Below are 23,834 nucleotides of genomic sequence, written 5' to 3' on the forward strand. Positions count from 1 at the left end.
CTACTACCGCTCTTTTCCGCTTTACCGCTAATAACGAACCGCAGATATAGTGGCCGAGGACTGAGACGATAGGTCAGCCGACATTTAATTGTACAATGGATTATTACATGTTCGGAGGGGGCCGTGACACGGAAGAGATAAACTTCTTTACACTAGTGGAGGCATCGCAACCTTGGATCAACCGGCGTCAGATGAAGCTTGCTACAATGTCTCAATCTTTATTCACAGTTTCACGGACCACGTCGCGAAAATTACGGTATCAAGATTAATCAGGTCTTGATTCAAGGAGCTGTCAAATTACTTCTTGATGTCATAAGTTTTTAGAGACTGAAAAAATGTGTTGGAGGTTTTTCCCGGTTCTACTGGAAGATTCCCGGCTTATTTGAGGTAGCGTAATATTCCAAGCTTATTCACGGTTTGCATAAAATTCCCGGCTTATTTACGGTTACGTACAATTCCCGGCTTATTCACGGTTGCGTTAAATTCTTGCTTGCTCCCAGTCGGATGGCCTCTCTGCTAATCTATCAGCAGAAGTGTTAATGTTAAAACGTATATTGGATTACTACTAATAGCAATATTTACTAGTTTTCTGATAAGATATGGCTCAACCAGCATTCTTACAGTTACAAAAATGATTTCTGCCAAAACTTAGTTTATTTGTTATAAATACACAAACAACAACAACAGTGAGTGTAGGTTTCAGTAACCAATTAATCTGTTAGTGCATTGGGACAACTTACCCAACAACAGCGAACTTGTCCCCTTCAACAAAGAGAAAGCTGGCAGGTTTCCGATCTCTCCCAGAGTTCAATTTTATCAGTCTTATCTCTTGATAATGAGAATTTACCTGCAAATACAAAATAGTCTAATTACTAAGTATAGTTTTTACTGATTTTCTTGATTTCAATGAAAGAGTCTGTTATAGACTACATATTTTTGTCTGATATTAAAAATTCTGATGAGACCGTTAAAGGATAAAAATCATAGAAAACAACAAAATAAACAAAACTGTAAAGTACATGAGTGGAAGTTACTTTGGTGCCAACATTTTATCATTTAATTATTTGGTTATTTCAAAGAGAATAAAACCAAACTTTATACTGTAATTCATTATTGCCATGAACTACCAGACAAATTCTGAAACCTTTGGAGAGCAAACACACTCCCAGTTGCTTGGTGATGAGAGTGCAAACTTCTCCTGCCAATCTTTCTTCAAGTTTGGTTTTCCCATTCAGGACAGCCTCACCTCACTCATTTATTTTCCTCACGGCAAAAGAACTGATAATGATTTTGGGGGAAGGTTGGTGCCTACTCCTTCAGCCTCAATAGTTCTCCTTCTTACACCCATGGTACAGTCAAGTTTATAATCCCCCCACATGTAATGTGACAGTGTGAGAGCTGTACACAACTGGTCAATAAAGCTTCACAAAAAATTCATAGAAAAAACTATTGCTGCATCCAGAATTGTTCTCCCAGGGCAGGTATATAAATACTAGAATCCCAATGGAGATTACTTTCTGAACATGGTATCCATAAATTAAGATTTTATTCCTTGTTTCACATTCATTTTCAGGTAGAGAACAAAGTTCATGCATAATCTTGTGTAAAATGTTTGTTGATACTTTGCAGATTGTGTTTCTTTCAAATCTTCCCTAATCCTCTCTCAACTACTTCCAGAACCACAGAAGTAGATCAGCAATAGGTAGGTGGTTCTCTAAAATTTAAACTCCTATATGAACAAGGTAGGCTAGTTAGACTAGACCAAAAAAAATCCCTATTTTTGTGTTCGGTAATCACTGCCGAAAATCAATAACAGTTTGATTATCTCTTTAAAGTGCAATCTCTTCATGAACCATTAATTTTGTACTAGCTTATCCCAACATTACCGGTCTCTGATATCTGGTCCAGCAGTTGCTGAAACTCCACCGGAACTTCTGCCTGTCTCCAGGATTCACTGTCCAAGATTAGAGGACAGCTTAGTCATCCTCTCAAAGTGGAACCTTTGCATGAACCGGTTCGCCTGCGCCAAATAACAAATTTAAATATGATTTGTGATAGCAACCTCTCAACCCTCCGACAGATAATAAGAAATTCCCAGAATGACACACTGGTTTTTGTATTTTGCAACAGCATAATTTTTTAGATATATTTAAAAAATATGTGCTTAATGTAAGTAATAAGTGTTATACAGGGTGAGTGGCTCTTGGTGTGACAAAATTTTTTGGGTTAACGCAATGTAAGTGTGATACAATGGCGGTTATAAAAAAGTCTAACTCCAAAAATTAAGTCTGCTGAAATGAATTATTTTCAGTTTTTCTAAAAAAACCTCGTGTTTTTGTAAGTAAATTTGATATTTCTCAGCAAAGCATAGACATTGAGCAAACTACATCATTTTTAGATTCTCCATTAAATTTTCAATTTGAAAAAGTTATCGGTTCAAACGGTAAGAAAAGAAAATTTAGCTTCAGATCGATTCAAATGGCAAAGTTGCTTAAGTTTCAGAAATACCTACTGAAATATCATTGAACCCCCATCTTTTTACCACACCCTGTACACAAGAATGTGCCAAGTGATATTAAAAATTCTTGCCATTTAATAGGCTGAATTTTTAGGCCATTTAATAGGAATACCATACAAAATATGGTATGCCATATGAACCATCGGCCATATTACCAACTATATAGGTGTTTTGCCACTTGCCATTTAGGTGTTTTAGAAACCAGAAATATTTTAAAATAATAAAAATATACACTTACAAGAGTATTTTTTTTTATTTGAACATAAATTCAAAAAAGTGTATAGTAAATTTTTTTGTTTAGAGTAGAGGATTTCAACTAGTACAAGTCATGTCTTTATAACTTAAATGGTTGTAGCGTAATAATAGAGGGAAAGTTGGACCTTTATCAGTTCACAAGTGGTATTGATGAACGTTCTGTGCCGTCGGTCCCCAGTTGGAGGGTTAAAAGCTCCTTGCGATTAAAGTGTATTCATACAGATACTGATATTTAAGTGGTGCCAGACCTGAGAGCGGAAGGCAGGACCGCAGGTACGACGCAGGAGCCTCAGGGACAGACGGCCTCACACTCCCGACTGAGCAGCTCCACGTGTTGGTACAGCTCACTCAGCTGTGTCAGTGTCGCCTTCTCTGCCAGCCAGTGCGAGTCTCTGTCTCTCTCCTTGCTGCTGCCAACAAGCCATTGTTATAAACGGATTCAAAACCACTATTCCTTATGTCAGTACAATTAATCTTTTTGCCAAAAATCTCCAACAGTTCAACGTGTCTGTGAGGTAAAAATAACTGAACTTGAAGAATTCAAGGTAATCAAGTCAATCAATGCTTACAAACTACATGTATTCTTTCGTAGCTGAAACTATGAAAAAATACCAGCAGGCTAAGCATGGTTTCAGAAAGTGTGTTTATACAGCACGTTTTATGAAATGGATAAAAGGAGTGGTACTAACTCTGTGATGGTGGGACACTTCTCGTCAGGCCAGATGATACTCTTGCTGGAGAGCAGCTGGGCGCAGCGTTCCTGCGTGTACTGACAAGTAGACGTTAGCAGCTGCTTGAGCTTGTGACTCACCTTAGCGTGGTCTTCTGCGCTCAGAAAGTAATCCCTGCAATATTGATGGCAGGTTCACTAAACAGTAAATCTTGTAATATGTCAGTGGCTAAGACCGATAGAATGATAAAGGGTGTTTCAAACCACCCATCTCAAATGTCTAGTGGTCAAACGACACTAAACACAGAGGTTTAGTTTAAACAGATTACCCACTACATCAACACGTAAAAATTTGTTTTAAAATAATTTCAGCTCTGTAAAAAACAAGGTGTTCCAAAAAACCATCCTCCCATTTTTACATCTCAAAACTTTCAAACATTAACATTTATCATGTGTACATTATTTGTAAAGGTCTTTGCATTCTAAATGTTGTGGTAAAGACAAAATTTAATTATCTTTTTCTTTTTAAAATGGCAGTCTGAAGTGTATAGAATACAGAGTTATGTTTGTTTTTACTACTACTCCTTGTAAATATGAAACCCACACCATATATTTTGTTTTTGATACTTCATAACACAGACTTCTAAATAATAACACACATGGCCTATATAAATAAAAAAGCCCATTAAACAAAAATGTTTTAATTGTGAGGGTAGGGTTGTTAACTATATTGAATAAAGACCGTAAAAAACTGATTAAATTTAAATTTCTTTTCTATCTCCAACCATTACAAAACAGCGAAAAATAAACTGTATTTATGGGTACTAAGTGAAAGTTTACATCGTCTCTTAACACTTAGAGTGCTAATCCCGTAATTTTACGGAACGGCGAAACTTCCGAAGAATGCTAATCCCGTAGTTTTACGTGGTTGTCATTTCAATTGGTATTATATTACATTGTCCGTATTTAAAACGGGTTTTGCCTACTCTACAATGTTATTTGGGTTTTTAGTAACATAATTCACCGCTAGAAAGCGTCAGATGTATTGTATGAGTTTAAGGACAAAGCAACTTCGGTCGCGTTGTTTTACGTGCCGCTGACGTGACGTTCGTTGCAGCCGGCAGTCGATGTCGCAATCATGGATTCTCGCAGCTTGAACGACGTTGCGATCAGTGATGTATTAGATGAAGATTAGTTTTTATTGGTGTAGATAGTATTTTTGACGATTCTGACATTGATCCTTGATTTAATGGAAGAAGATTAGACACATACTTCAGGTAAGAATAAGTAAGTCTATTTATCATATAAACATCAGTCTAAAAGTTTGGTTATGTTATTGTTTTCGTGAATCAAACTATAATTTGTATTATATTAAATTAACTTTATTCAACTAATATTCTATTCTTATGAATAAAATGAAAATTATATTCATATTTTACATAGTATATTATTATGTTACAGATGCTGAAAACAGTGCTGACAGTGAAAGTGATGCCGACGCATCAATATGACGGCATAGTTTTTTTTGTCAAAAAAAACTGACAAAACATAAAAACATTATTTGTATTATTCAAAGGACAGTTTATATTTGTAAATGGGTCATTGTAAATAATTGTATATATGCTTAGTTTAGTAAGTTAGATAAAAAAACTGTCAAAAAAATATTTTTTTTTCCAAAAATATATGTTTTAACCCTTTGAGTGCCACGGGTACTTTCCGAAGGCATATGCATAAAGTGCCACGCGTGTTTTTCGCATATTTGTAAGCTTTTGGAAAAAAAGCTGTTGTAAAATAACTACCAAACAGATTTCCATAATTTTGTTGTTGTTTTTTTTTCTTATTAAATGCAGAATATGATACACATCGTTACAAATAAAATTTGATTTAAAAAAATATAAAAATTTCAGTATTTATAAAAAAAGTTTTTTACTTTTGTATAAAAAGTTAAGTTTCAACCTAATTTGTGTGCATACGGTATTTTTAAGATTTTTTTTCTTTATACCATGATAAAGGCCATATGATTATAAATAAAAACCCATGTGTAATATCTTATTCTAGGATTTTAAAAAACATGGCATTATATGTATTAACAAAATGCTGCCCCGTACCGACATTTTATAAACTGTTACTTCATTTGTCAGAGGTTAGAAATTACTTAGTAATGATGTAGTTTTTCCCAATAAATCTAATAAAACATTAATACAACACAAATAATTATGATTAGTAAATTTAGAAACTAAATACTTGCTAACATATTTACATAAAAGTTTACATTTTACTAAATAATAACCCTAATAATATTTACACTGAAAATTCACGTTTTTCGCTTGAACACAACTCAAATTCATACATTACTTTTGTAAAGAAATACAGTAAAATACTATATAAGTTACTATTTTATTTTGTATTTACTCAAATGCTTGGTTATCGGCACATAAACAATAAGAAAGGCCGTTACGCAACACGGTTACTCGTCCGCTACGTCGCGTGACTGTAAGACAGAATCATCGTACAGGTACTTATCACAGCCCACTATTTTTGGACGAGTTTTCCTTATCAGAGATCAAAATAAAACTTCATTATACGTTCCTTCTTCCATAATGAATCGAAAAATACTCGATGAGTCATACTTCTTATCTCCAAATCGTCTCCAAATAGACACACGAATGGCCTGACATTTCCGAATAATGAAACGTTGTTCTTATAGTTTTTGATTTAATTGATTGTCGTAATAACTTGAACATTCCAAAATAGGTTAAATAAAGTCAGTTGTTTTTAACAATGTAATTTATTTTTTGATCCCCGATAAGGAAAACTCGTCCAAAATAGTGGCTTCTTGATAAGTACCCAAACAACATAAGTTTCACAGTTAAAATAGTAATGAAACAATTATAAAACTCGTATTTATTGATAGTTTGGAACCTATTGAATACAGCCGTCTGATTATTTGGCCAAAATATCTTGTACTATATAAAATACTATCGAAATACGAAACGTCAAAATTGGCGACGCTGGCACTTTATGCACTTTTCGTAGCGTCAAAATTAGCGACGCTGTGGCACTCAAAGGGTTAAAAAAAAACATTTTTTATGTGTAGTTTTTTAAAAAAACCACTAACAATCTCACATTAAAAGAAAGACGAAAGTAAGCTGAATTAAGGCATGTAAGTATTTTTCTCATACCTTAAATACTTTTTTTTTAAATAAATTTTTGAAAACCGCCAACAACGCCCAGCATTCTACAGAGTTACATGTCATTTAGGGCCAGCACTCAAAGTTGTTAACAAATATTTAGAGGCCAGACTAAAGACAATTAGAATTCAGCTACATACCCTCCGAATGCATAATGCTGATTCCGCTTTTCCTTAGAAACTGAATACAAGGAATTACTTTGAACACTCATAATTTTGTAAGTCCAGCATAAAAACTATTTTTGTCTCGAAAACCTTGTTGGATAAATCAGTACGTATTGAGACACCAACTCACAAAAGTGATGCTACAAATGATTGATCAGACCTGATAATCAATAGTTTCCAGTATTTAAAATTGAACAAAAACTGGAAAAAGGAATGAAAACTGTGTTACTCACGTTACAGGCAAGTTAGAGGCAGAAGACTCCTCAGTTGCAGTGTTTGTTGTGACAGTCCCTGTGCTGGCATCTGTGGCATGTTGCATTATGTCAGCAGCTTTCTGTTCAAAGCAAAACCATTTTTGGTGTTTAAATACAAAGTTCATTTTTACTCTTATATTGAGCTGAAATTTAAATGTTAAATTTTATTAAGTTCTAAATTCAGAATTAAGCTAATATAATATAACTATTCAGCAGCAAAACCTTGTAAAAGTTTAAACAAAAGTAATAACTTTTTTTAAATATTAAGTTTACGTTATATTTTTGTGTCTATTTAGAAACAGTTTGACATACTTTTTTTATAATAAATTTTAATGTTATTTAACTCATCAATAATAATATACCACTTATTTGCTATATCAATGTACACTATTGAAAACGATAAATGTATAAACAAATAATACAAAAACTTGTCAGACTAGACACTTCAAAATAATACCAATACTAAGTACAGGGCCATCGATAAAGATATGTTGAATTGGATATATATAAAAAACTGTAAGAAAGTAGTAACACAAATTTTACAATTCTTTTCTTTTATACTCTTGTGTTTGAGTTTATTCAGAACAAGTGCTCATCTACTATGATTTTCAGACAATTCACAGAATTAACACACAACAGTTACCAGGCAGTTTGTTTATTGAATACATAATAAAGCATGAGTTTTGATTCGCAGAGTACCAGGGGCATACGTAGAAAACTGACATGAAAGTGGTTTAAAACATATCTACAAAATCTGGGGCTCAAGAATCTTCTACAACATAACTGTAGAGCTTTACGACCTCATGAATGTGTCCTAGCTAAAACAAACAACATACTGGAGGGATTTTGTATGTCTGTTTTCAAATTTTCAGGGAGCTTAGGGGCCTTATATAGGGGCCCATTCAGAATAAATACCCATGATTACTGTTGTAAGTATGTTTACTACAAGGATAGTGGTTCGAGCAGTTAAAAGAACAGGTAATGCGAATGTGGATCAATAATCAGCCAGAAAACAAGTTATATTTAAAGATTCAATAATATTAAAATTTATTGTATCACAAACAGACAAACCGCATTACTAAACTAAATATATTTGGGGATTTTGGAATATTGTACAATATAGCTAGAAAAGAGTTAACATGTATGATCACTACAGCTGTTTGTTATAACAGGCTATTTTAAGCCTTCGCACGCCACTAATGAATTTCATTAACTTTCTTATAATGTCAAGACAAGTAAAAAATGTTGTTTCTTTATGTTCAAAGCTAACTTTTATTATAATTAAATCATAAAAGGTAAAAGAAAAAAGTAAAAAAAAAGGCATTTGACTTAAAATTAGCGTATTTATTGATAAAAATAAAAAAGAACTATTTACAAAACTCCAAGAGACATAATCTATCAGATACATTATGAACAGTATTTGGCGTTCTTGTTAAAGTATGCCATTCTAATATATCCGTCTACGGCATGAGGAGGATTGACACTACCACTGTGGCAATTGGCAGTGATAATGGTAAAGCCTCTGTAATCAATAATTTAAACCTACTTTCATTTCTAATGATCAGAGCTCACCTTGACTCTTCGTACTAGTCTGCGCAACGTGTGGGTGGCAGCATTCTTCAGCAGCTGGGTCCACTCCTCTGTGGCCAACGCCTTCAAACTGATCCTCCAGGCTGGAGTCACCACTGATCCGGTGGGCTGTGTCACTGGTGGCCACCACTTCTATCACAGCCTGCTTGATTGCTGCCTTGATAGCCGAGATGGTTTCCTGCTGATAGGCGTCGATGAAGTCGAAACACCCCCTTCGCAGCATTCCCAGCACGATACACGATAGCTTATCCTGCCGATTCATTGAATGAAACATATACATTCCTGTGGTTAATAATGTATTAGCTAATAAATTTAATCACAATAACATATGAGCCAAATGCAACTTAATTTTAGAAGCATAAAAAGGATTCAATACCCCTTGTAGGACTTGGTCCTCTGACTCCAGAAGTGGTCTGTTGAGATCTGCCGTTGCGTAGCGCTCAAACTCCCCTGTCATCAGAGTCCCAATTACCTTCACCATCTCATTCAGCTCTGAGCCTAAATGCCTGAAAATAAAGTTCACGCAATGTAAATTGTACCCTTGGTCTATTTTGGATATTTGTTAATACCTTAACTATTAATAGTGTATTTCCTGCATAAAAATGTAGAACCTATCAGAAGTTATTATTATATATTGATCCCCATTTTATTAATTTTTTTCACTTTAATACAACACTTACCTAAAAATTTTAGTTTTAATTGAAATGGGTTAAACAATAAAATACAAAAATATGGTGATATCCATATGCCACTTTTAAATCAATTCTATGGTACACAAAAGCTTATATGCCAACTGCAAAGGGTTATAATCTGTGGTCTACAAATTGTAATATTTGTATTTTTTGTTCAAGTAAAAAATAAATGCAACTTGTCAACAAACAATAAAAACAAACATTTCATTATATGTACAAACAAAATACTGCCCAGAACCGACATTTTATAAATTCTACTTCATTTGTCAGAGTTTAGAAATTACATAGTAATAGTGCAGTTTTACAAAACATCGAGATAAGACAAACAAATATGATTAGTAAATGTAGAGACAAATACTTGCTTACATTTCTTTATATGGGTGTCAGTAACTTTATAAAAACCAAAATAACCGTATTATATTTACACTGAAAACTCAAGTTTTTTGCTGAGACACAACTCAAATCTCTACATTACTTTTATAAAGAAGTACGGTAAAACTCTGTGTAAGTTACTATTTTAGTTTGTATTTACTCAAATGCTGGGTTATCGGCACATAACAATAAGAATGGCTGTTGCGCAACACGGTACTCGTTCCACTACGTCATAACTGGAAGACAAAATCATCACATAGGTACTTTGGTGTTATCACAGCAACACTATTTTTGGACAAGTGTTCCTTATCGGGGACCAAAATAAACTTCATCATACGTTCCTAATACTTTTCTTCTTCCATAATGAATTGAAAAATACTCTATGAGTCAAACTTCGAATCGCCAACAAATATGCCTAGACGAACGAACCTTCAAGGAGGCCCTGGCCTAGACACACGATTCGTCACTTTCGAATAATAAAATATTGTTCTTAATTTTTTTTTTTCCATTGACTGTCGTAATAACTTGTAAATTTCAAAATAGTTTAAAAAGTCTGTTCTTTTTAATACAGTAATTTATTTTGTCCCTGATACGGAAAACTCGTCCAAAAATAGTGGCCTCCCGATAAGTACCGAACCATATGTTTCACATATCAAAGAGTAGAGAAACGACATAAAACTCGTATCTATCGATAGTTGGGAACCTATTGAATATATACAGTATATATACATATAAGTAGATAGTAATATGGGGTTTCCAGCACACTTTTGGAGCCAACAGTAATTCAATGTAAAATCACATTTAAAAGAACGTAACGTGAACCTAAAACACAAAATTTACGTTCATGTTAAAAAGAACGTAACATGAACATAAATTTTGTGTTTTACGTTCACGTTACGTTCTTTTTAATGTGATTTTACATTTAATTACTGTTGGCTCCAAAAGTGCGCTAGAAACCCTATAATACTAGCTACTTATATTATATACATATGGTTATTTGGCCAAAATAAGCTTGTACTATATAAAATATTATCAAAATACAAAACGTCAAAATTAGCGATGCTGCGGCACTTAAAGGGTAAACGTACACTTTATTCCTTTTTAAATTCAAATAGAAATTACACAGAGAAACATTAAATATTTAAGATCAGCTTGCTTCAAGTCATGTTAGGAATTTGTTTCAAATGAGAATTCTGACTAAAAGGAGATACAGACAGACCACAGAAAATAAGAGAGATCAACTGACCTGAAACTGTGGACACCAGCTAGGTGATGGGACAACAGCTCCTGTGTTGTGTAGATCAGGTCCAGAGCTGCCACATAGTCAGGTGCTGATAGCAGCAACTGTATCGTCGGCTGAGTCTGCAGCACAGTTGACATCAGCTTTAACTGCAATCAAACACCAACATAAACGCCCTGACATTTTAAGAAATAGAGGACACGAATAATAACAAATTTAAAGTTATCGTTACGATAATTTTTCTAAGTTACACAGAGATGAGATTAAAAGTAGAACCATACATACCTTATTATAAACTTGTAGATAGTGTGCTCGTCTTCGTTCACATTTTATTATCGTTAAAGAATCCTTGACCAAGACACTGTCAATACTGTTGATCTTCTCCCTGCAGTAACAATACGATAGTTTAGTCAGAAGTAACATCAATATATTAACCCATTGGCTTATACATATTTTTACTATCAGCTCAACTGGAGTTATCCTATTAAAAATGCTAAAAACGTAAGAGTTTTGTTATATGTTTATAAAAAATTTATTTTTCAAGTTATTTGGTTATATTTTATATCTTTTTGGATTAGCATGAAATGGGCTTTAATAATAAATAGATAGTTATATATTTGGTCATAATTTAAAAATAATAATGGTGTACAAACTCAAAAAGTTTTGGAATTTTTTAAATAAAAAAAAGTTTTTTTACTCAAATAATATAAAATAAAATACCCTATTGTTGCTTTTATTTTATTTGAAATGTATTTCTCTACCTATCAATACTAGAATATGTGTATTTATATACATAGTTTGTAAGATTAAATATTTTTTCTAAATACTGAAAATTCCAAGAATATTGATTTTGTTTCTCTTGTAGTACACTAATATTCTTATAGTAACTTATTATTCATTTAAATTTAAATTAATTGTAGTATTGCAGTGTTTCTTATGTGTTACAACAATATTAGTCTAATTTATACTAACATTTGGTTGAAAAAGGAGTTAAAAAAAAATATTTAGATGGCGCTGTACTTGTCACGGAACGGTTCCATGATATAAATTTTGAGCCCAGACTAGCTGTCACGGAAACCGTTCCGTGATACAAGGCCAATGGGTTAACAACACAGGTTAGATAACCACACAACATATATTTGATTAACCCCTCAACTGCTGAATGAGTGCAGGCCGAGCATTACCAGCACTACTCTTGTGTTAAAACGTTTTTACATACAGCTGATTATTGTTTATTTCTTCCTACATACGGAGTAATGACTGCTCTCTGGTGGCTATTTTCAGTACTAAGACGACTGAAGCACTGTTTCACAAATGTCTTAGCCTGGTTCTTAACTTTGGTACTATGTCAAGGCACATGTTTACATCAAATATGACGCTTTTTTATTTGTTTATTTTTAGAGTGTGAGATAGCTAATAGTGACAATAACCAAAGTAAAATAAGACAATTTCTTGAAGAATGCAGTTTACATTTAACAATGTAAAACACCTGGTTATCGGAAAATGGCGGATGTTACAACAGTATAACCCATTAATTAAAATTTAGGCAATCATAGCCAACAGAATGTCAGATTTTACGCACTCATAGAAGAGAGATTTCTTATTCTTGATAAAAAACCTTATTGTTTTTTTTTTAATTTGAAATATCAAAAGACTAAACTAATTTTAACCTTTTGAATTCTACTTATTTTGTTCAAATCTTATACTTCAAATTGTTCAGAATTGTGTGATGACAATTTAAGATGGTTATTTTGTAGTAAATAATAAGAATTAATGTCAGACTCCGTAAAATTGTAATGATCAGAATTTTATATATATAGTATATTCTGTCATAAAAATAATAAATGAATTGAATTTTTTTATTTTAATTTTTTGTAATGGTATTATAATATTTTTTAATTTGGCAAATGCTTAACTATATAAACAATTAGTCTTATACGAAAAACGTCAATTTTGGTTTTTTTTTAGGTTCTAGAACTTGTTTTTAATTTTATGTAACGTTTTAAAAAACATTATCTACTTCCAAAAACAAACAAATCTCAAATGATAGTCATAAATAATAAATATAATCCACAATGTTAGGAATGTTAGTAGATATGAATATGGCGGTTCTAGACCACTTTTGGAGTAAACAGAAAACCAACGGAAAATACTGTTTAAAGGACAATAAACGAATCTGTAAAATCAAACAGTAAGGGTTCCTAGACCACTTTTGGGACAGTCAGAAAATCAATGTAAAATACTGTCCCATTGAACCATAAACAAATCTGAGAAAGCACGAATGTTAAATAACCGAATCTTTAGCTGTTTACTGTTCATTGTAGGCTTCTAATTTCTTAAGCTATTTTAATGAAAAAATCCAGAAATCTTCGAAATCTTTATTCCACGAAGTTAATTGTAACACAGTCTTTATCTTTAATAGTCTTCTTTCCAGTAACAACCAAGTGTAATTTTTTCATTTTTGTTTAATTCTTTAATCTTTTTTTCATCCAAAACAGTCAAAAAAATCTGTTCGGTAAGTGTACTTTATAATCTTCCAACTCGGTAATTATTGTAAGCCCGAATTTATCTTTCATTTTATCCAATGTCACAATTTTATACTTCTTATTTTCTTCTAAATCAATCAATTTCTTATATTCTTTGAACTTTAAATCACCAACCTCATTTAATTCCTTTAGTAGCTCCATTTACATAAGAAAAAAATATTGAAAAAATAGTATTATAGAATTTAAATTACCTCCTACAAACCAATATAGTAATAAAAGTACTATTTTGTCCTATAATTATACTATTTTTTCAAAAATTTTAAGTCTTAGTTTACAGATTTTTCTATAATAAATAGAAGAATCTATCACTGTTTTCACCAGAAATTGTGCTGATTTCTGTCAAATTCAAGTAAAAATCATTAATTTTTTAAATTCTAAAAATATTGAAAAAATAGTATTATAGAATTTAAATTACCTCCTACAAACCTTAGTTAAGAAATTTTCCCTATTTAAATGGAGGGTGAAAAAGTAACATGTCCGTTTTGCAAAAAAGAAATTTTAAGAAGAAACTTCGATCGACATTACAACTCAAAGATTCACTTAAAGAACAAAGACATTTACTACAAGGAATTGAATCATTTAAGACAATAGGCCAAAGAAAATCAAATTGACGATCATGACAAAGATGTTCAATATTGAACAATTACGAGAATTAAAGAGAAATTTCAAAGTTGAAAAGAAAAATCTCAATCTATTTAATGATGAAAAAATTAATTCAATCGCTGAAAAATTGGCTATCGAAACTAATGATAAAACAAAGTCTGAAATGATCGAAGAAATTGATAAACACAAATCTGAAAATATCATTGATGTAGAAGTTTTATCGTCTATACACGGTCTTTTCAAGCAATACATTTTAAAAACGAATTTAAACGATAATTTCATGCCACTTTACAAATATCTTTCTATTTTGCGGCCAGAGATTAAGAGTTTTAATAGAAAAATTTCAAGAAACTGTGAAAAACAGTAAAGGATATATCTCTTTGGAATGTGAATACGAACGTACTTTAGTGAACGGTGAAACACAAACTTGTCCAATGTACTTTACTATAAAAGCAGACGAAATCTTTGACATAAACGACTTTATTACTAAGCAATTTAATAAATTAACACATCGAGAACAGACAAATCATCCAAATCGAGGTTCTGGATGGACATTAAAACGCTGTAAACAACTGATTTTGAGCCTTAATAAACACGAATTTATGAACGCAGGATCATATATCGATTTACCAAAGAAAATCAAAGATAAGAAAGCTTGTATAAATATCAAAAATAAAGATGATTATTGCTTTATTTATTCTATCCGATGTGCTATTGAAAAACCTGAAAAGAATGCTGATAGAGCAAAACAATACGAACAATTTGTAAATGACGAGATATTTTCAGGTTTCGAGTATCCAATGTCTTTAAAAGATATACAATTATTTGAAAAAACGAAGCAGTAAAGCAAAGTATAATTATCCGAAAATGTCTGTAAATGTCTATAGTTTTGATGAAAAAACTCAATATTGTTCCGTTGCAAATTTCAGAAGTTTATGACGCCAAATTAGAAATCAATTTATTGTATGTAAAACAAGATGAAAAATCTCATTATGTTTTGATAACAGATTTAAACAAACTCGTTTTCTCTCAGTTATCTAAGCATGAACACAAAAAATTTCTATGCAGAAGATGTTTAAGCCATTTCTACAAATCTGGAGATTTAACAGACCATTTAGAAATTTGTAAAAATCACGAAGTTTGTAAGCCAATTATGCCGTTTCCAGGTCAAACAACAACATTTATTAATTATCAAAAGAAATTTTCTCATCCTTACGTTATTTATATGGATTTTGAAAGCATATTAGAGAAGATTCCCACATGCAAAAACAATCCGCAAAAATCGATCACAACCAAGATTCAGAAGCACATTCCATATGGTTTTTACTCTATACTTAGTGTCTAATGTGACCAATCGTATGTACAAGCCGATATGTTATCGAGCAAAAAATGAAGAAGATTTGCCAAATGTTCCTGCAAAATTGTTTGAAGAACTTAATAAATTATCGAAATACATAGCTAAAAAGTATAATTCTAAGAATAAAATACCTATGAAATTGACTGAAGAAGAAGAAATTTCATACCAAAATGCAAACGTTTGTCATATTTGCGAATGTGATGGTTTTGATAATCAAACAAGAAAAAAAGTACGAGATCATTGTCATTTAACAGGTAAATTTCGAGGTGCTGCTCATTTAACTTGTAACTTGAATCTCAAATTTCCTCAGAATATTCCAGTTTTCTGTCACAATATGTCATGTTACGATACTCATTTGTACATAAAAGAGTTGGCAAAACAGTATGGTAATGTTGATTTGATCGCAAACACAGATGAGAAATATATAAATTATTCTGTAAATTCTGGATATGGATATGAGTTTGAAGATGATAAACCAAGAAAGTTCATCAAGTTTTCTTTCGTAGATACGTTCAGATTTATGGCATCGTCTATAGAAAAGTTAGCTAAAAATCTAAAGAGAGAAGACTTCAAACATACAAATCATTTTATACAAGATGGTCTGAACGCAATTCTAGATAGACAACCAAATGACGAAGAAGAAATCTTTAAAATTCTATCTGGAAAAGGAATATTTCCCTATGAATTTATCGATAGTATTGAAAAACTTGATTACACAGAAGAATTGAGAATTCAAGATTTCTATTCACTTTTGACAGATGAGAGCATATCTGAGAAAGATTTTCAACACTACTTAAATGTATGGAACAAATTAAAAGAGAAAAATCTAGGAAATTACTCTGATCTCTATAACATTCAAGATGTTCTATTGCTTTCGCTGATATCTTTGAAAATTTTAGGAATATTTGTTTGAATTGCTATAAACTTGATCCAGCACACTATCTAACAGCTCCCAGTCTTGCATGGGATGCTATGTTAAAATTAACGAATATAGAATTACAATTAATTAGTGATTATAATATGTATTTGATGATCGAAAAAGGTATTCGCGGAGGCATTTCTCAATGTATTAAACGATATGTGAAAGCAAATAACAAATATTTAAAAGATTTTGATAAGACAAAGCCTGAAAACTATTTGTTGTACGTCGATGCTAATAACCTTTATGGGTATGGCCTAATGCAAAATTTACCATATAACGAAATCAAGTGGATGGATCCTAAAACGTATACAAAAAAAGAGTGGCAAGAAACAATTTTGGAACTCACTGGCGACGAAAGATTATGGCTATATTCTCGAAGTCGATCTAGAATATCCGAAGAATTTACATGAAAATCATAAAGATTTGCCTCTTGCTCCAGAACATTATAACAACAAACTTTGCACAACTCTACTGGATAAAACTGAATATGTTGTTCATTCTAGAAATTTGAAATTCTATCTGGAACAAGGTATGATTTTGAAACATGTGAATAGAGTTATTGCATTCGATCAGAAGCCTTTTATGAAAGATTACATTGATTTTAACACAAACATGAGAACCAAAGCTACAAGCGACTTTGAGAAAGATTTTTACAAGCTGATGAACAACTCTGTTTTTGGAAAATCTATGGAAAATGTGAGAAACAGATGTGATATTAGACTAGGAAATGAAGAATTTTCAATGAAACAGGCCAAGAAAACGAACTTCAAATGCTTTAACATCTTTGACGACAACTGTATAGCGAGTCACATGTACAAACAAAAAGGTTAAATTTAACAAACCGATTTACATAGGATTTTCAGTTCTCGACCTCTCTCAAAATTGCTAATGTACGAGTTTTATTACAACAAATTAAAGAAGTTTGATCCAGATTTGAATCTGTGTTACATGGATACAGACAGTTATTTTCTAGAATTGAAACGAGATCCTTTTAAAATTATTAAAGAAAATATAGATGACTTTGATACAAGTGATTATCCAAAAGATCATGAATGTTTCACGACTAAAAATAAGAAGGTAATAGGGAAATTCAAAGATGAGTTAAATAGCGAAGTTTTAGAAGAATTTTGTGGTTTAAGATCAAAGATGTACTCGTACAAATATCTAGATAAAAACCCAGTTAGGTGTAAAGGAATTAAGAGAAGCGTTGTAAATAAAACAATAAATATCGAAAACTTAAAGAGATGTTTGTTCGAAGATAAAGAAGAATTTAGGGAGATGACTGTAATAAAAAGCTATAAACATGAATTGTATACCATCACCATAAACAAGCTGGCACTGAACGCTAAAGATGATAAGAGAAATGTCCTAGAAAATAAGATCGATACAGTACCGTATGGATATAAAGGCGAAGCAAAATCTAATATATTAGATGAGTTAAATAAACTTGGAAACTTTGACATGTAAATGGAAGATGATTTGATTCACTGCCACAAATGCAAGAAAAAAACGAAAAATATAGATTCTAAAATCGTTCAAACTCAAAACGGGTTGTATAGAATTGCAGCAAAATGTTCAAAATGTAAGACAAATAAGAGTAAATTTATAAAGAATCCAAATGAAAAACAAGTAAAGAAAGAATCTAAGAATAAGGAAGAAATCGAGATTGAAGCTAGAGAAATTCATGCACCAGTACGAAAAAAGTTTAAAAAGAGAAAAATTATAACACTAGGAATTGACGATTTATGGGCAGCAGATTTAGTTATAATGTCTAATTATTCAGATCAAAATGATGGATTTAAGTATATGTTAAATGTTATTGATACTTTCTCAAAATATGCTTGGTCAAGAGCTATCAAAAGAAAAAAACGGTAAAGATGTTTCAAAAGCCTTCGAAGATATAGTAAAAGATGCCATAAGGATCAATCACAAACCTCCTAACTTACTTCATACAGATAAGGGTTTAGAGTTTAAAAATAAAGAATTTAACGATGTTTTGAGGAAATACAACATTAAGATTTATCATACTGAAAACGAAGAGAAATCAAGTATTGTAGAGAGATATAACAGAACTCAAAATGAGAGAATGAAAGTAATTTTTGAGATTAATAAAAACTTTAAATGGATCGATATTCTTCAAGAAATCGTAAAGAAATATAACGATACTGTTCATAGCACAATCAAAATGAAGCCTAAAGACGTAGATAAAGATGCAGAAAAAGAGTTATTAGAGTCGGTTTTTAAGTATGTTCCACCAGAAATTCACACGAAAAACTAAATTTAAAGTCAATGATCATGTAAGAATTGTTAGTAAAAAACAAACATTTTCGAACAAATATAAGAACAATTGGTCAAGAGAAATCTTTGTGATTTATCAAATTAATAACACAGATCCTGTAACTTATAGTATAAAAGATTTAAATAATGAAGAAATAACCGGAAAGTTTTATGAATATGAATTGAGAAAGTCAAAGATTTTTTCTATATAAATGGAGGCTCAAAAGAAATGTTCAATGTGCAAAGAAATAAAAGGTTTTGAAGCTTTTTATAAAGATAAAAGTAGAAAAGATGGAATTATTTATAATTGTAAAGATTGTTATAGGAAGTATCATAAAGAGCTGTATGATAAAATAGAAAAATTAACTTTGGAAGAGAAAGAATGTCTTAAATGTAAAGAAACTAAAAAAATTTCAGAGTTTAATAGTCATCCCTATAGTAGAGATAAGAAAGACTCATATTGTAAAGATTGTGTAAAGAAGAATCACCATAGATTATATTATGAAGATACTCAATGTGAATGTGGAAGAACTATAAAATGGTTAAATAATTATCAAAAACATTTACAAACAAAATATCATAATTCAAGAGTTTTTAGTAAAATTGAGTAACATTTTCATCGTGTAATTTAGATATTCTATAAATCAGTCGAGATTCTGCCATATTTGTAGTAAAATGATTTCCGTTGTATAAAAATATTCAAAGATTCTTTCATTTGGTTATACAGATTGATAGAATTTGGATCTCCTTGTCTTAATAAAATTTCCATTTCTGGGTAATCAATTTCAAGTTCTTTCAATCTTTTCGGTATTTTCTCTCTTTTGAGCTCTGATAACGTAATAAGGATATTCCCACATGTGATTCTTCTTAATTAATACAAAAACATGGTGTTTTTTTCTTAGCAAAATCTTTACAAACAAGGTCTGGTTTCATTAAGTCAATTTTTACACTTTGTTTTGCGATTATTTCCGTTTTTATTTCATCTTTAATTTGCAAGTGTTTAACTTCGTCTTCTAAATATTTAATCTTGTTTTCAAGTTTGTACACACCAAATTTACGAATACTTGGTAAAACTTCTTCTAAAACCCAATCTTGAAACATTTCTGCTATTTTCATTTTAGATTTCAAGATTAAAGAATATATGCCTGCTTCATTGATGAAAACAGTGTTTTTTTGAAAGTTTGAAGGCGGGGGCGAATCACCCCTACCTTCAGAATGTATGTTTTCGAAGCTTTTTTTATATTTTTCTTTGACATGTTCTTTAATTGCTTTCTTCGTATCTTTATATTCTAACACCTCTGCAACATCTTTCGCCTTAAACCAAAATTCATTATTTTCGTCAACAAATGTTAAAATTTCTTTATTATTGAATTTGAGTAGATTCACAACTGACTCCATTTAGATAGAAAAAAAAATTTAACTAGTAATTTTTATTTTGAGAATAACCTGGTTCATTAACGAAAACAGTGTTTATTTTGGAAGTTTTGAAGGTAAGCTATTTATAGCCCCCCTTATATTTAGATTAAAATAGAAGTTTTTATCATCTTCGTCAACGTTTATTCTGATCGTTTGCATAGTATTTTTCATATTCTAGAATTTTTGCTACGTCTTTAGCCTTAAACCAGATCACATTGTTTTCGTCAACAATCGTAAAGATATGTTTGTTATTGAATTTTAGGTTTGATTATTAGGTAGGTCTACAACTGACTCCATTTAGATAGAAATAAAATTTAACAAGCAATTTTTATTTTGAGTATAAAGTCCTGATTCATTGATGAAAACAGGGTTAGGATGAAGATTTTGAAAGAGTCGCGATTCGATACCCTTGTCAGAATCTATGTTTTCAAAGCTTTTTTTGTATTTTTCTTTAACATTGTCTTTATTCGTATTTTTTGTGAATATTTGTGAGGTGGCCCTCGAGGGCTACCTTATCTTTTAGATAAAAGTATTGGTATTTATCATCATTATCAACTCGTTTTGAAAGTTTGAAGGTAAGAACGATTCGTTCCCCCCTTGATTCATCATTCTTTCGACAATCTTAAATATATTGTTGTTTTACTCTCATTATTTATTAAATTTCCCTCAGAGTCTTGTATAGTTAGAACGATTTTTTGAATTCTTTTAATATTTTTTCTAATTGGAATATAATCGATTTCATTCGGTTTTTCACTGATTTTTGATCCATAAGAAACATTTGGAAAAAAAGTGTACAAAATTTCAGATTCTTTGTGTAAATGTTTGGTATGATTTTCAAAACTAGGTTCAACGAGATTACAATGTACTTCAATTACATCGAACGGTCTAAATTTTGGCGTTTTATTTCCTAAATATACCTGATTTGGCTCAATAGTTTCTTGAACAAACCCTAACAAATCTACAATAATTGCTGAAAACATTATTCTTACTGGTGATTTTATTTGAATTTTATTAGAGAGATAATTTTTTTGCATTTCAAACTTGTTTTCGTCAAAGTTTAAAGATTTATCTGATTGTTTGAATGTTTTCAGATAATTTTTAAGGGAATTTTTTATTTGATCGAAAGTATAATATCCTTTGTTTAAACCATAATATTTTGTTATGTTCTTCTCACTAAATCCTATACAATAAGGAGAACTTTCACTAATATTTATTACAAAATTGTCAGAATAAAAACCGCTTAAACCGATAAAATAATTTGATTCTTCCTCTAAGTGTATAGGATGTTCCAAGTTTAAAACTAATTTAGAGCTTTCTGAAGTCAACTTGAACAGCTTCATTTTCGCAAGCGTTGCTTCAAGATGAAAATCTTCTATTTAAATGGAGAAATTTTTAAAGCAAAAAGATCAGATAAAACTTCAAACGTTTGAAGAAAATAAGAAAGATCAACCAATCAGATTGTTAATTGTTGGTTCAAGTGGATGTGGAAAAACAACTTTATTATTGAATTTTATCTACAATAGGTTGATTCCTTATTCCAATTTGTATGTTTTTAGTAAATCTTTAGAACAAGACGCCTATAAAAAATTACAAGAAAGATTCGAAAATATTGAGAAAAACTTAAACAAAAAAATATCACATTTTTATAATGCTTCTGAGGACATAGTTCCATTAAGCGAGTGTAAACCCAATTCGTTAATCGTTTTTGATGATTGTATTTTGGAAAATCAGGACGTTATTAAGGAATATTTCGTTATGTCCTCGTCACAAAAACATATCTTGTATCTATCTTTCCCAATGCTTTTCAAAGGTTGATAAACAAGTTTATAAGAAATAATCTGAATATGTTGTGTATTTTTTAAGCAAGATGATCACTATTCGAGAAAGATTTATAACAATTATGTGGGATCTGATATGAGTTTTTAACCAATTTAATGAGCTGTGTGATAAAATTTGGAAGGAAGACTACGGATTTTTAACTATTAATCTAAACTTTGAAGCCTAAAAATGGTAAATATTTGAATAAATTTTCTAATATAAATGCTGCTCAGTGGTCTGGCAAATCTACTTGATAAAATATTTGTTACAATTATTTTTACATTATCTTTACTTTTTTATTTACATTATGAAAACAACTGAAAAAACGGTAAATCTGTTCACGTTTTTACGTTCCACGTTCACGTTTTTACGTTCCACGTTCACGTTTTTACGTTCCACGTTCACGTTTTACGTTCCACGTTTCGTGTTCCACGTTTCAAAATTTTTCCTAAATAAATGGTGAACGTAACTTCTGAAGAAGCGAAAAAACTTGATCAAATCGAAAAGAAATTAATCAAAGAATTTAAAGAACAGATTCGAATTGATGAAGAAGAACAAGAACTTATTCAAAAAATTAATCAACCTGTAACTTCTGCAATAAAAAATGTTGAGGGCAAAATTGAAAATGTTTTAAGCGATAATCAAAATTTAATGAATTTGGTTCCAGTTGTACGACAATTTGCCGATATTTCGATTCCAGAATCTGAGTTTGAATTGCCAAAATTACCATCTTCAACACCATTTAGACCTCGAATCATTGAAGACTCTACCATAGTTGAACCAATAAGTCCTGGAACGACGGATATAATAATTGGTGAAATTGGTAAAAAATTTCTTCCTAGAGCGAAGGATGATAAATTTGGTTTGTATTGGGATAGAAAAAAGAAAAGTTTTATGATTGGAAATTTACCCGTTAATTTTGAACAAAATGATATAATTATTAATGAAAAAAATGTACGAAGGTACTCAAGGTTTATGGAGATTATTAACAGACAATGACGTTCCAAAAGATAATTTATATTCTGAAGAAGATTTGAAAAAGTATACAGAAATTTTATGGGAATCTGACTCAATTTACAAAAATAATGATCCATCTACTAAGAAGCCTAAGTCAAGTAGAGGTAAAAAATATATCAATTTGATTAAACCAATTTGGGAAAAACGAATCGAAGGATCAGGTGTAAGAAAATACAATGATAATAAGATTGAGTACAGATATATCGACGATTTGACAAAACTCGATGGAATTATAAATTATATTTATGCTCAAGAGAAGGCTGGAAACAACAATTTTTTGAACGAAAAGAAAGCGATTAAAGATTTTATTTCGAACAAACTTGATGAATTGATTGAAAAACCTGATGGAATTAAATATTTAAAACGAGTTTTGCCGGCAATAAGTTCATCTATGATTGAAGGTAGCGGACTTTTGAATGATTTTTATCAACAATTTACCTTTTGAATTACACGTACCAACTTATCAGTATCTGGGGCCTGGCACAAAACTCGAAAAAAGACTACAAAGAGGAGATCCTGGTATAAATAAATTAGATCAAGCTGCTATGGAACACGATATTTTTTATGCAAAACATAGAGACACAAATTCCAGACATATAGCAGATAAAGTTTTGCAAGATAAGGCAATGGATAGATTTTTATCAAAAGATGCTAGTTTAGGTGAAAGATTTGTTGCGCTTCCAACAGCTGGAGCAATGTTTTTGAAGAGAAAACTAGGAATGGGAATCGAAGAGAACTTGAAATTTTAACTATATAAATGGAGGTGAACGTAAACTTCAGCAAAAATCAGAAAGAAAAAATCAAATCCGCTTTTAAGAAGAAAATACCCGTTAGTATTCAATTTAAAATAGATCAACTAAAAAATGGCGAAGATAAGATATTTTTAACAAATAGACAATACAATAAACTCGAAAAACATAAGAAAAACAATA

At 31.1% G+C, this 23,834-nt stretch overlaps 1 pseudogene; it reads right to left on the reverse strand.

Moving 5' to 3' along the window:
• Positions 1–45: 45 nt before the first annotated feature.
• The window catches only part of LOC124373984, a 32,741-nt pseudogene continuing 8,952 nt past the window's right edge, over positions 46–23,834 (reverse strand).

This window comes from Homalodisca vitripennis, unplaced genomic scaffold, assembly GCF_021130785.1.
Source record: "Homalodisca vitripennis isolate AUS2020 unplaced genomic scaffold, UT_GWSS_2.1 ScUCBcl_6893;HRSCAF=14322, whole genome shotgun sequence".
Taxonomy (NCBI): Eukaryota; Metazoa; Arthropoda; class Insecta; order Hemiptera; family Cicadellidae; genus Homalodisca; species Homalodisca vitripennis.